The sequence below is a fragment of the Prunus persica genome, chromosome G7, assembly GCF_000346465.2.
Source record: "Prunus persica cultivar Lovell chromosome G7, Prunus_persica_NCBIv2, whole genome shotgun sequence".
NCBI lineage: Eukaryota > Viridiplantae > Streptophyta > Magnoliopsida > Rosales > Rosaceae > Prunus > Prunus persica.
In genome coordinates, this window is record NC_034015.1 from 6573935 (window position 1) to 6585454 (window position 11520).

General features: G+C 35.0%; 1 pseudogene; it reads right to left on the minus strand.

Annotated features, from left to right (window-relative positions):
- On the minus strand, positions 1452–11109 carry LOC18771526 (annotated as a pseudogene).

An 11520-nucleotide genomic window follows, 5' to 3' on the forward strand; every position in this document is an offset into this window, starting at 1 on the left:
ATTTTGCTCAAAATGGCATCCCGACAAAAGCTGTCCTTTTTCACAGTAAAATCGCCATGGATGCGACTTGTTTTCGTTGCACCACTGGCTGAGAGACATCAGTTCATGCCTACGAGATTGCCCAATTATTCGTCCCGTGTGGGAGTCTTCGGAACTGCCGACAGTTTTTCTTGGTTTGACTCTGGACGACGCTTCTACGTGGCTGTTGGCTGCATGGCATTTAATCCCAATTGCTCAGCAACCTTTTTTTGTTATTGTGCTATGGCTATCGTGGAATGATCGGAATCCTATCCTTTTGGGTTCTGATCCTATGTCTGCGGAGCATCTCCTTTTTTGTATAAAGAACTATGTTGCGGAATATTATCAATCTCAGTTACTACTTCATAGGTGTATTTCTTTGCCCATTTCGGACCAACATTGGAGTCCTCCTCAGGTTGGTTTTTTTAAGCTCAATGTCGATGGTGCTTTGGATTTGCGGGATGGTCTTCAAGGGGTAGGTCTGATTGTTCGGGACTCACACGACGTTCTTATAGGGGCGGTGGCAATGAGGGCACCTAGTCACTTGTTTGTGTTGGCTATCGAGATTTATGCTTTCAAAGTGGGTCTCTCTTTTGCTTTAGATGCATCACTTCTGCCCTTGTAGTTGAATCTAACTCCCTGGCTGCAGTGCAGTTGCTATCAAAGGAGGAAGAATGTTTAGCTCCTAAGGGAGTGCTTGTGACTGAAATTCGGCGTCTTCTTCCGGCGTTATCCTCTTGTGTTCGTTTTATCCCCCGTTCTGCCAACATTGTGGCTCATCGTATTGCAGATTATAGTCTTCGAGTGGAGGAGCTTTTTTATTGGTTGGGTGATGGACCTCTCTGGCTTCTAAATGGCGTTAGGGAGGATTGGTCTCGTTTTGTCTGACTTTGTAATAGGGGTGTTGACTCTTTTATTTAGTCATTAGCATGGGTGGTGCTCTTTCCTAATCCGAGGTTTTATCCCTTGTAGTTTTCCCCAGGAAGGTTTTAACGAGACCACCATTAACATGCTTGTTCTTACCATGTAATGTTCTCTTTGGGTTGAATACAATACCATTTTCTCTCAACAAAAAAAAAAACTTTTTTCCATAATTTAAAAAATGGTCACACATTAAAAGAAAGTGAAAACAATATATGATTTTAATTTTCAAACTACATATTTTTATAAAGTAACTGTTTTTATTGTCCCAAATCCAATTATCATAAGGTTGCCTTGTACACCGTATTTGCTATTTTATTCTCACTTGGCTTCCAAATCAGTCCGTCCATAAACCTACGAACCTTTAAAATAAAAGTCATTTTTGATGTTATATTCGGCTAACGAAGTCAAAAAAATTGAAGCAGAGGGATCTTCAAGAACTATTTATTTGAAGAGAGAATTTAACATCAATCCTTGATAACTCTAAAAAATACATTTGATTGGTGTACAAATGAAATCCAGTACATGAATTATATAATACACTTCAACACTTGGAATTGATATGGAACTGTTTCTCAAGAATTGATGAGGTTGGAGATGTGAAATCGCAACTTGCTATTCCATACTTCAATAACTCACTCTGTATGTACATCCTCATAAAATTCTTCAGAACAGAACTCAACCTTCAGAACAGAACTCAGCTGAAAGGAGGGAAACAATATTAAACTAGAAAAATAATACTCATCAGCTTGTACTAAAATCGAATAAACAAAATAAGTTACACCGCATTGAAAGTGTTCATCCAATGCACTAAATGTGAGAATCGTCAACTTGGGACTTAAAACGAGCCTCGGAGTGTTTTGATAATGATGCAGAAAGCTACAACATTCAGAAAACTGTAGAACTTCATATTTTGAGATACTTAGATCAGAAACTAGCTAGGGAAAATTGAATTATGCTATCATCAGTTAGTCCCACAAATCCTTAAAGAATGTGACCATGCTGACCAGTATTCCTATCAGTATAATTTAACCAAACAAAAACATGATCATATCACTAAAAACAGAAAAGTTCCTTCAATTCCTATATATCATCATATGGAGATGCAAAATACATTAAACTAATCTATCAGAAACCCAGTTAACGTAAATCCTAGCCATCTAGAAATCCCATCTTAATGATTTCCTTTGTGCGATTTGGCTTGCACGAAGAAGTATTTTGTTCAACAAGAGAGAGGGGTTGAAGAGAACGATGTACAAATATAAGTGTACATTTCTCTTTCATATTTTAGAACACCCAGGGGTCTCCTTATTCTAGGATCAAGACAGGAGCATATTTGGAGTTGGGTTCCTGACATTCACTCTAAATTTTAACTTAGAATCTCATCTAGGGAGGAGCCCATTGGAGATGTTCTAATGAAATACCACACCAAAATTAGGTTGTTTGTTTTGTTTACGTCTACTATATCGCAATTATAGAACACTTGAATTAAAAAAACATCAAACACACATGAAATACATTGTAATTTATTGTCAAATCAAAGCTTAAACATTCTCACACATAATTTTTTTTTGTTTATATCATTAAAATTGTAATTTGATCTTGCTAACTCAATTTAATTCTTACGTTAATATGGCATAATATGGCATATTTTTTTATAGTAAGATATGCAAACATCAGTGTTCCCTTAATATAGAAGTTGGAGATGGAAACATATATATACTCACCTCTGCACTTCTCTGTGTTTCCCTGTATTCAAAAGAAAAGAATGTGTATTATTGAGATGCAATCAGGTTTGAAAAAGGAACACTTTTATTGTTATATTATTGATTAAACACCAGTAAACATTCAAGAGCATACCTTTTTTCGTGAATGTTCCCTATAGTGCTATTGAGGTCCCCCATCCACTCAGACTTTCCGAACTCTGTCTGTACTTTGATTACAGAATGTGCGTTGACAACCTTAGAAGCAAATGTCCTTAAATCTGGACATCTTATAACCTTCAATTCCCTCAAACATGGCAACTTCAAAGTATAAGCTTCAATAGAGAAACAAATGAGGTTTGGTAGATCTTCAAGCGTTATGGAATTCAGTTGACGAAATGTAATTTCCTGGTCAACACATTCAGTATCTGCTTCTGCAATAACTTGTTCAATCTTCTCACAATTCCCAACTTTTAAGTCCTTTAAACTGATAAGGAGCTTGGCTACAGTTGACAAGAACAAATATCGTAAACTGCCACAGTGGGATACACTTAAGAATGTTAAGTTTCCAAAGCCTGTGATATGAGGTGAACCGCCCGCTTCCCATACGTGCATTAAACTTGGCAATTTGTTTAACAACAAGTAACACAACTTATTGAATGCTTGAACATTGTGGCTTTCCACAGCCTTTGGTCCCTTGAGTTGGAAAACAACTTCCAATGACTTACAAGATTGTACAGAAAGACGTTCTAGATTATCGTAATCGTTTGAGTCTTGATCAAGATTTGTTGGTGCAACCTAGAAAATCAAACATCAATTGAGTAAACCGTATATAATTTATATAATTTCAATATGGCAATGTCAATTGTCATTCTCAATTCTAGCTCTAGGGTAGAGGTTCATAGAAATAAATTGAAATGCTTACCTCTTGATTGACTGGACGTGGCAATATTTGAACAATATTTCTTCTTGAAGTTGGTTTGGTCATTGGGCCACATGAATAAGGTGTACATCCACATGATCCTGATGAAATACCTTCGTCTTCATCTTTGCGATGAGCTGTTGAATCTTTCTGCAACTTTTTTATTTGTGGAATTACTGAAGCCAATTTCTTCAGTTTGTCGCATCTTTTCACAGACATAACTTTGGTGGCTGACCATAAAGAAGTAGAAGCATCAGGACAAAGACTCTCAAGAGTCGGAAGCCAGTCTGATCCTCTTTTTCATTTTCATCTGCAGATCTGACTATAGTTTCCATTTCCCAGCATTGCGCTATGTTGAGCTCTTCAAGATTCTCAAGTAGCCTGGCAATTGAATGTGGGAACACATATTGGAGATCACGACCATCTTTTATTTTTAAATATCTTAAGTTTTGGAAGCCCTGGAATCCACGCGGAATGTTCTTCCAAAAGTGTGGAATTGTCGTAAGTGAAATCTTCAATTTTCGTAAATGAGAAAATGCTGGAACTGCCTGCCCATCCCTAACCATATGGCCTTTCAAATCAAATAACACATCTACAATGCCATCGTCAAATTTTAGTTTCACTTCTTCCAGATTTTGTAACCATAAAATGCACTTTGACGGAAATACCACTCTTTCAAAGCTTCTAGAAGATTGATGCTCATCATTTGAAGTTCTTACCACATTTTCATCCTTAGGCATTTTTACCTGAAAAAATTCATTAATTATAAATATTCAAAGAAACATTTTATAGATCAACTTCAGACAATTTCTTTTAAAAAATGAAATTATTAGTTTTTAGGAAAGAAAACAGTCAAACTAAATTCAGACCCAAAAAAAAAATATATATTTGAGGCACAAACAATTAACAAAACAATTATACAATTCAAGCATGGAAATAATAAGTTATATATGTAACATACCTCATGATTGGCTTCGTAGAAACCAACGAATTCATCAGATAGATATAGGAGTGTCAAATTTGTTAATTTAGGAAAAGCTATGATGTCCGACGCCGTCTCATGTTCCCTCCCCTCCTTTGAGACGATTTCTTTCATATGGGGACAATTGGCAACAATTAAGCTTTGGAGTTGAACCAAGTTGCTTGCTACTGATAGAGAGAAGACATATTTTAAAACTGGGCAATTATGTAATTCAAGAGATCTTAAGTTGATAAAAGAGCTCTGTGGAAGTTGGTCGTGGCACATTGCTTTTAGCTTTGGCATCTGCATGAGTTGGATTGATTGAATGAGAGGGAAGGCTGTTTGTTGAGTCCAACTTGCTCCATTTACAAGGTATTCTATCTCAGGGCACTTCCAAATTCTTAAAACTTTTAAGCGTTGCAATCCCTCTTGGTCTAATTCATTGAGAACATACTTTAAATTCTTAATCTTTTCCAAGTTTAAATCTTCACATTTCTTAAATAAGAGTCGAACAATTTGAATCTCCATGAATTCTGTTGCATCACTTTTAACAATATCCAATTTATTTTCGAATGCATAACAACCAGTACTTGTTGATGAATCTCCATGAACCCCTTTGATGGATATGTCGAATCTTATTGTTCTCTGGATTGTCAAGTAAAAGTCTTTTGGAAAGAAGCTGAAATCGGGTATATCTATGACTAAAACCTTCAAATGATTAGACAAAGACATCACCTCAACAAGGCTTGCCGTCCTCTTATCTTCGCTTTTTGCTGCTGATTGTTCCCATTTGCGAAAACTATTTTACATATACAACTCTTCAAGACTAGATAAGCTCGATAAGAGACCATGTGGAATCTTCTGAAGACGATTACAATCCGTGATATCTAACAACCATAAATGTTTAAGAAGTCCAATTTCCTTCGGCAACTCTAAGATGTTAACGCATTCACGAAAGCTGAGGATCTCTAAATTTTCCAAACTTCCAATAACATCAGATATATCTGTTAAAAGACAACCATTTAGGGACAAGGTTCGAAGGCTCTTCAGTAGTCCTAGTGAACTTGGCAAGGTTGATATCCCACCCACATCTACCAATGCTAAAACCTTCAGCTCTTTCATCCCTTTACACATGATGTCCATGCTATTTTTAGAATAACAGTCGCCTTCTAAGTGTAGAAGCTCAAGTTTTGGACACTCCAGACCAACTGGGATCTCATCAATATTAATTGGTATCAGTGAGATTGTTGTGTAATGGTCGTATATCTTTGGCCACCCTTTCTTTTCAGCATCACATCTTATTAGAAATCTATGTGGATCTCTTGAGGCAATTGATATGGCAACATCACGAACTATGTCATGCATCTTGGTATGGTCTTTCAATTTGCTATCTAGCAACAAAAACCTTCTTTGAAGTTTGTCAACCAAAGAATGCACTCTATTTCTTGCTTCTTCCACTGAATCAGTGTTACTAAAATACCCTCGACCCCATCCATATCTAACCAAATACTCAATTGGAATATCATAATCTTCAGGAAATAAACAACAAAGCAAGAGGCATGACTTCGCTTCATCACTCTCCAATCTATCATAACTCCATTGTATGCTTGAATAAACTCTGTCATTCATCAAAGAGATGCTTCCAAGAGCTGAACTTTGTAGCTGTTTTAGGGCATCATCCCATTCATACTTCCTCTTATTTTCTAGTGCTTTTGCAACAGTTAAAATAGCAATAGGTAAACCTGCACACTCATTCGTGACTCGTTTCGCCAAATCAGGATAGTCCAAGGGTTGACCTATGATTTCACGAAAGAGTTCCCATGATTCCTCTGGTGTTAAAACTGGGATTGTAAAAATTTCTTGACTTCCCATTGCGTTGCACACTTCCAAGTTTCGTGAGGTCAACAAAACCTTGCACCCTTTATGAGTAAGTCCAGAAGGAAGTCCTATAGCCTCAAAATCAAGCTCTGTCCACACATCATCTAATACAATCAGGATCCTACTTATTTCCATGAGTCTTCTATAGAGCCTTCGCGCTCTTCCACTTTCGGTATCCTCCTTGTCATATGTAAACCCCAGCTCTTCTGCAATTTCTGATTGAATCTTCCGAATGCTTGGGCTTTGAGACACAACTGCTATCACAACATTATCGAATACTTTCAATCCTGCCAATCTTTTGATGATTTCTTTCACCATTGTGGTTTTACCCACACCCCCCATACCACAAATCCCAATCATTCTAACTTCTTCATTCTTCAAAACCTCTATCACGCTATTCACACATGTCATTCTGGATTTAAAATCCTTAAAACCTTCTTTGAATGTTGACCATATCATCGGTGGAGGTGCAGGATGGGCAACATTATTATTGAATGTTCTTTCTTTTTGGAGATGACGAACATCTTGTGTAATCTTAGTGGCTTTCCTACTTATGTTCCACCGGTACAAGAATCGCCTTTTCATGTTGACTTCTTCCTCAAAATGCAACACTTTCTGAATTAACTTGTTAACACTTGTTAGCCAACTTTGAACATCAGAGTTGATAACTTCACCATTCCTTTTGGCAGCATTGACCAATTCTTGCAGCCCATCTTTCATCTCAAAAAGCTGTTTAAGTTCATCCTTTAGATCTTTCATGTTGGTATCATAGTAAATCAAATAGCCAAATTCTCTGCCTATTGGTGTCACCAAGGACTCTGTAATTTTGGACGCAATTGAAATAACAATATCCATTTCCTTGTGAGATCAAAGACACATAGATGAAATGCTTATCTCTGTATCTTGTCTCCCAATCTGTACAAAGTCCAATGAAAAATAGATCAATATAAAAATAGGGTTGGCTGTTTTTGGCAAAATTTTATGTTGCATATATTTTATATTTATTTCAACACTTCGTTTATTATTAGAGGGCTCATCAAAAGGAATAAGTTTTATTATTAGATTTATTGGTTTTTAATTTCCTTTGCCAATTAGGTTTTCTTTAGAAACAAAGGGATAAGATTGCTAGGCTGCTTTACTCTAGTACAAATAAGCTATTAAGAGACTCATGTATTCAATTTTTTATGCATATAATTACAGACTTTAGTCTCTACAGTTTCTTTTAGGATATTTTACCTAGAACTCAGTTATCTTCATTCTAACTTCTATGCTATAGCTTTATCATTTTCTTATATGTATTTTGGGACAGGTTGGTTCACTAGACAACAACTTATAGACCCTACGCTGCATCAAACTGGTACCGGAGGCTAGGAAAATCCTTCCTCCACACCATGATTGGTCATGGTAGAGGTTGTGGACAAAGGAACTAAGCCCAACACAGATAGATGACTGAGATGCAACATATAATGGAAGATATGTCGAGAGCGGTGGAAGCCCTCCAAAGATAGAAATTCATAGATGCCTATATGGAGATTCTGGAATGCAACCATGGTGATAATGATCGAGGTGGATTGGAAGAGCAGTTGGTTCATGCATTGGGTTTGAATGGCGGAGGAATTAATATCGAAGTTGCTGATTTTTATGGAAATATGCATGCAGAGATTCTTTAGATTCAGAGGCAAGTCTAGAGAATGGAAACCTATGGTAGAAGTGTAAGACATTACATTGTAATAAACCATATTAGAATGGTCTTCTAATCAAGCAGTTGCAGTTTAGTATTAATCAAGAAACAGAACTCTAGAATATTTGCAGTTCTAGTTTAAAGTGCAGTTTAATTAGAAAACTAGAGCTTTGAGGATTCCTAATCCTACATGGATTAAAACATTCTATCCTAATGCAATCAGGATTTGTTTAAGTGGTCTTCTATGGGCAAAATACTTAAGCAATGCATATATATAGAGGTCCCTTCTGTGGCAGTCAAGACACACTCATATTGATATCTCACCCCATCTAGAGAAAGTTAAAGGACTGCATAGGAGAAGAATATTTCTATACCTTCACCACAACCATTTTTTTACCAAAGTTAGTGTTAGGTTATTCTAGGGAGAAGCATTGAGAACGGAAAATTATATATTGAATAGAGTACCTACTAAATGTGTAAATGCTATCCTTATGAAGTTTGGGTTAAAAAAAAACTATGTTTGAATTACCTCAAAGTGTGGGGCTGTAAAAGTTGAAGCAAAATCATACAAAACTATGGAAAAGAAGTTGGATTCAAGAACAATCAGTGGCTATTTTGTTGGCTATCCAAAAAGAACTAAGGGCTATAGATTTTACTGCCCTCAAAATACAACTAGATTTGTAGAAACTCAAAGAGCAGTGTTTCTAAAATCTAAAAATGAGGCAACAGAAGAAGAAAATTTCCATTTTGATGAAGTTATAATAGAAAATGGAGACACAATGAATTCTAGTGCAGATAACAGAATTCTAGTATTACCTAGCTTTGACTTGAGTAGCACGCAATCTCAGGAAGATGAAATAGTTAGAGATCCAATGATACTTGAACAAGAAACTCAAGAACAGCAAGTTCTGCCACCAGAAAACACAAATGAAAATCAACCAGCAGAACAAAACCATGAACAAATGGACACAGAGTTAGGAAGATCACAAAGACCAAGGAAAAGAGCACTACCTGATGACTACTTGTATATTTACAAATGGACATAGAGTTGGACAACAACTTGTTGTTGCTTCGCTGCATCAGAAGTGATGATTTGATATGATGTTGATTGGTGTATCTTTTCATGATATTTTTTTGAGTGTGTGTAAAATAACGTTGCTTGACTGGCACATTACATAATCTATTCTCTGAGATGTGGTTTGATTATCCCTCACCCTTTTAATTTTTTTTCCTAGATGAATTAGTGGTAGAGTCAATGACTAAACCATTTAAGGTTGAATTATATGAGAATGATAAATCTTTATTTATTTTTGGAATTTTTGTAAGATTTTGGAGTTATTTTATAAGAGAAATTTATTCTGATCCATAATCTAAGCCCTTTTAATTTATCTTTTATCTATCGCACACTCGGCTCTAGATTTCTACTGTAGTCTGGAGTGTGACACATTAATTAATGAATTTATCATATAAAAGATTCATTTATCTTTTTATTTTATTTTATTTTTATTTTTTGAAGACAACGATATAACATTTTCAACTCAAAGAAGAACAATACTAAAAATCGGGTTGTTGTTAATTAAGAAGGGTTAATTATCAAACTTCATTAAATTATTTAATTATACCCGGATTCAGTTATTATTAAATCTATATATATCTTCTTCTATATAAAGCAAAAGGTAGAAAATGGTGAAACATTCAAAATACCAAAAAAGGCCCTTGGTTAATTCAAACATTAAAAATTAAAATTATTAATTAAATGAGGATAATGTGGTAAATTCACATTTTTCATATTTAAAAAAATTAAAATTAAAAACAAAATCAAATAATAAGTCCTACTTTTATGGAACATAACTACCCATATTATCTTTTCTTAATTCTAAAAATAAAAATAAATAAATAAATAAAAACCAATTGGCACATGAGTGACATTCAAAATACCAAAAAATGCCATTGGTTAATTCAAACATTAAGAATTGAAATTATTAATTAAATAAGGATAATATTGTAAATTCACATTTTTTCATATTTAAAAAATAAAAATAAAAACAAAATCAAATAATAAGTCCTACTTTTATGGAACATAACTACCCATGTTATCTTTTCTTAATTCTAAAAATAAAAGAAAAAGAAAAAAGAAAACCAATTGGCACATGCTTGAGCATGTGCCAAGGGGCTAGTTATTAAATTATGCATCCTTAAATTCCTTCACACATCGCATTTTAGTCATTTTATTGTCAAATTATTTACTTTTGCCTAGTATATGGTTTATCTTTTAGGGGTAATATAGACTTTTCGCCGGACAATAGTGAAAGCCGTGGTCAAAGTGGAAACCCAGTTCAAATTAGTTGAGGATCACCTTAAGCAATCCATGAAACCATCTCTTGCCATTCGGCAGGCTCAGTGATTCAGTGGCGACCCATGGCCAGACTTGGAACTAGTCTCCAAAACAAGACTCTTTGTGGGCTCTTTTGACTTGTTGCTGGATGTATGAATTGCACATATACAAGAGTAAGGCAATTCAATGTTCATGATATTTTATCAATGTTTGTTTTTTGGTCATCGGAATTTTGCTGCTAAGGTTTCTTTGGATTGAATCTGTTTTTTTTTTTCTTCCAGGTATTATAAGAGAAATTTTTTTTTTTTAAGTATTAATAATTTTTACTAAAAAATTGAAGGGTATTGTTGAATAACTGAACATTTTGTCATTCCTAACACTACACCTTATTTCAGTTTTTCACATGAAATTCTTAGGTACGAAGAAGACATCGAAAAATATATACTTCACAAGATCAATATACTATTTGCATCTATATATTATACATATATCAAATTATCTAATTTGTGTGTGTGTGCGTTTTTCAATGGATTAGAGTAAAACCAACAACCATATAGTGCAAAGACAGAAAGTTTCCAAGATGTACGTACCTCTAATATCCTTGTATGAGTGTAAGTTTCTCCACCAACTGTTATAAGACGTAATGTTGAATGAAAAACCCCATGGATGAGGCAATCAAGGAGAAGGCAATACAAATAACTGAAAGCAATGCATAAGCAGAGAACTCAAATGAAAAAGCCACTGAGTTTTCGTACGCTATAAATAGACACAAGGGAAAAATAACGAACAAGCATTGCTTCAAGAGAAGGTAATTACAAGCAAACCCGAATTTCCTAGAAGCATCTGATCCAAAGCTTAATTACATACGAAGTTTGCTTGTTATATATATAGAAAAAAGAATTGGATGCATTGCTTAAAAATATGGACAAGAGGGGAAGACTAAGAAAGCGATGAAATTATGGAATTTGGGGTTATGGAGGAATCCACACATCATCGAGAATGAGAAGAACCTTTTTGTCACAAATTAAGGAACCTTCTTATCACTGTGGATCCTTCATGTACATCATCCACCCCTGCACTTAACAATAAATCGATTGATTT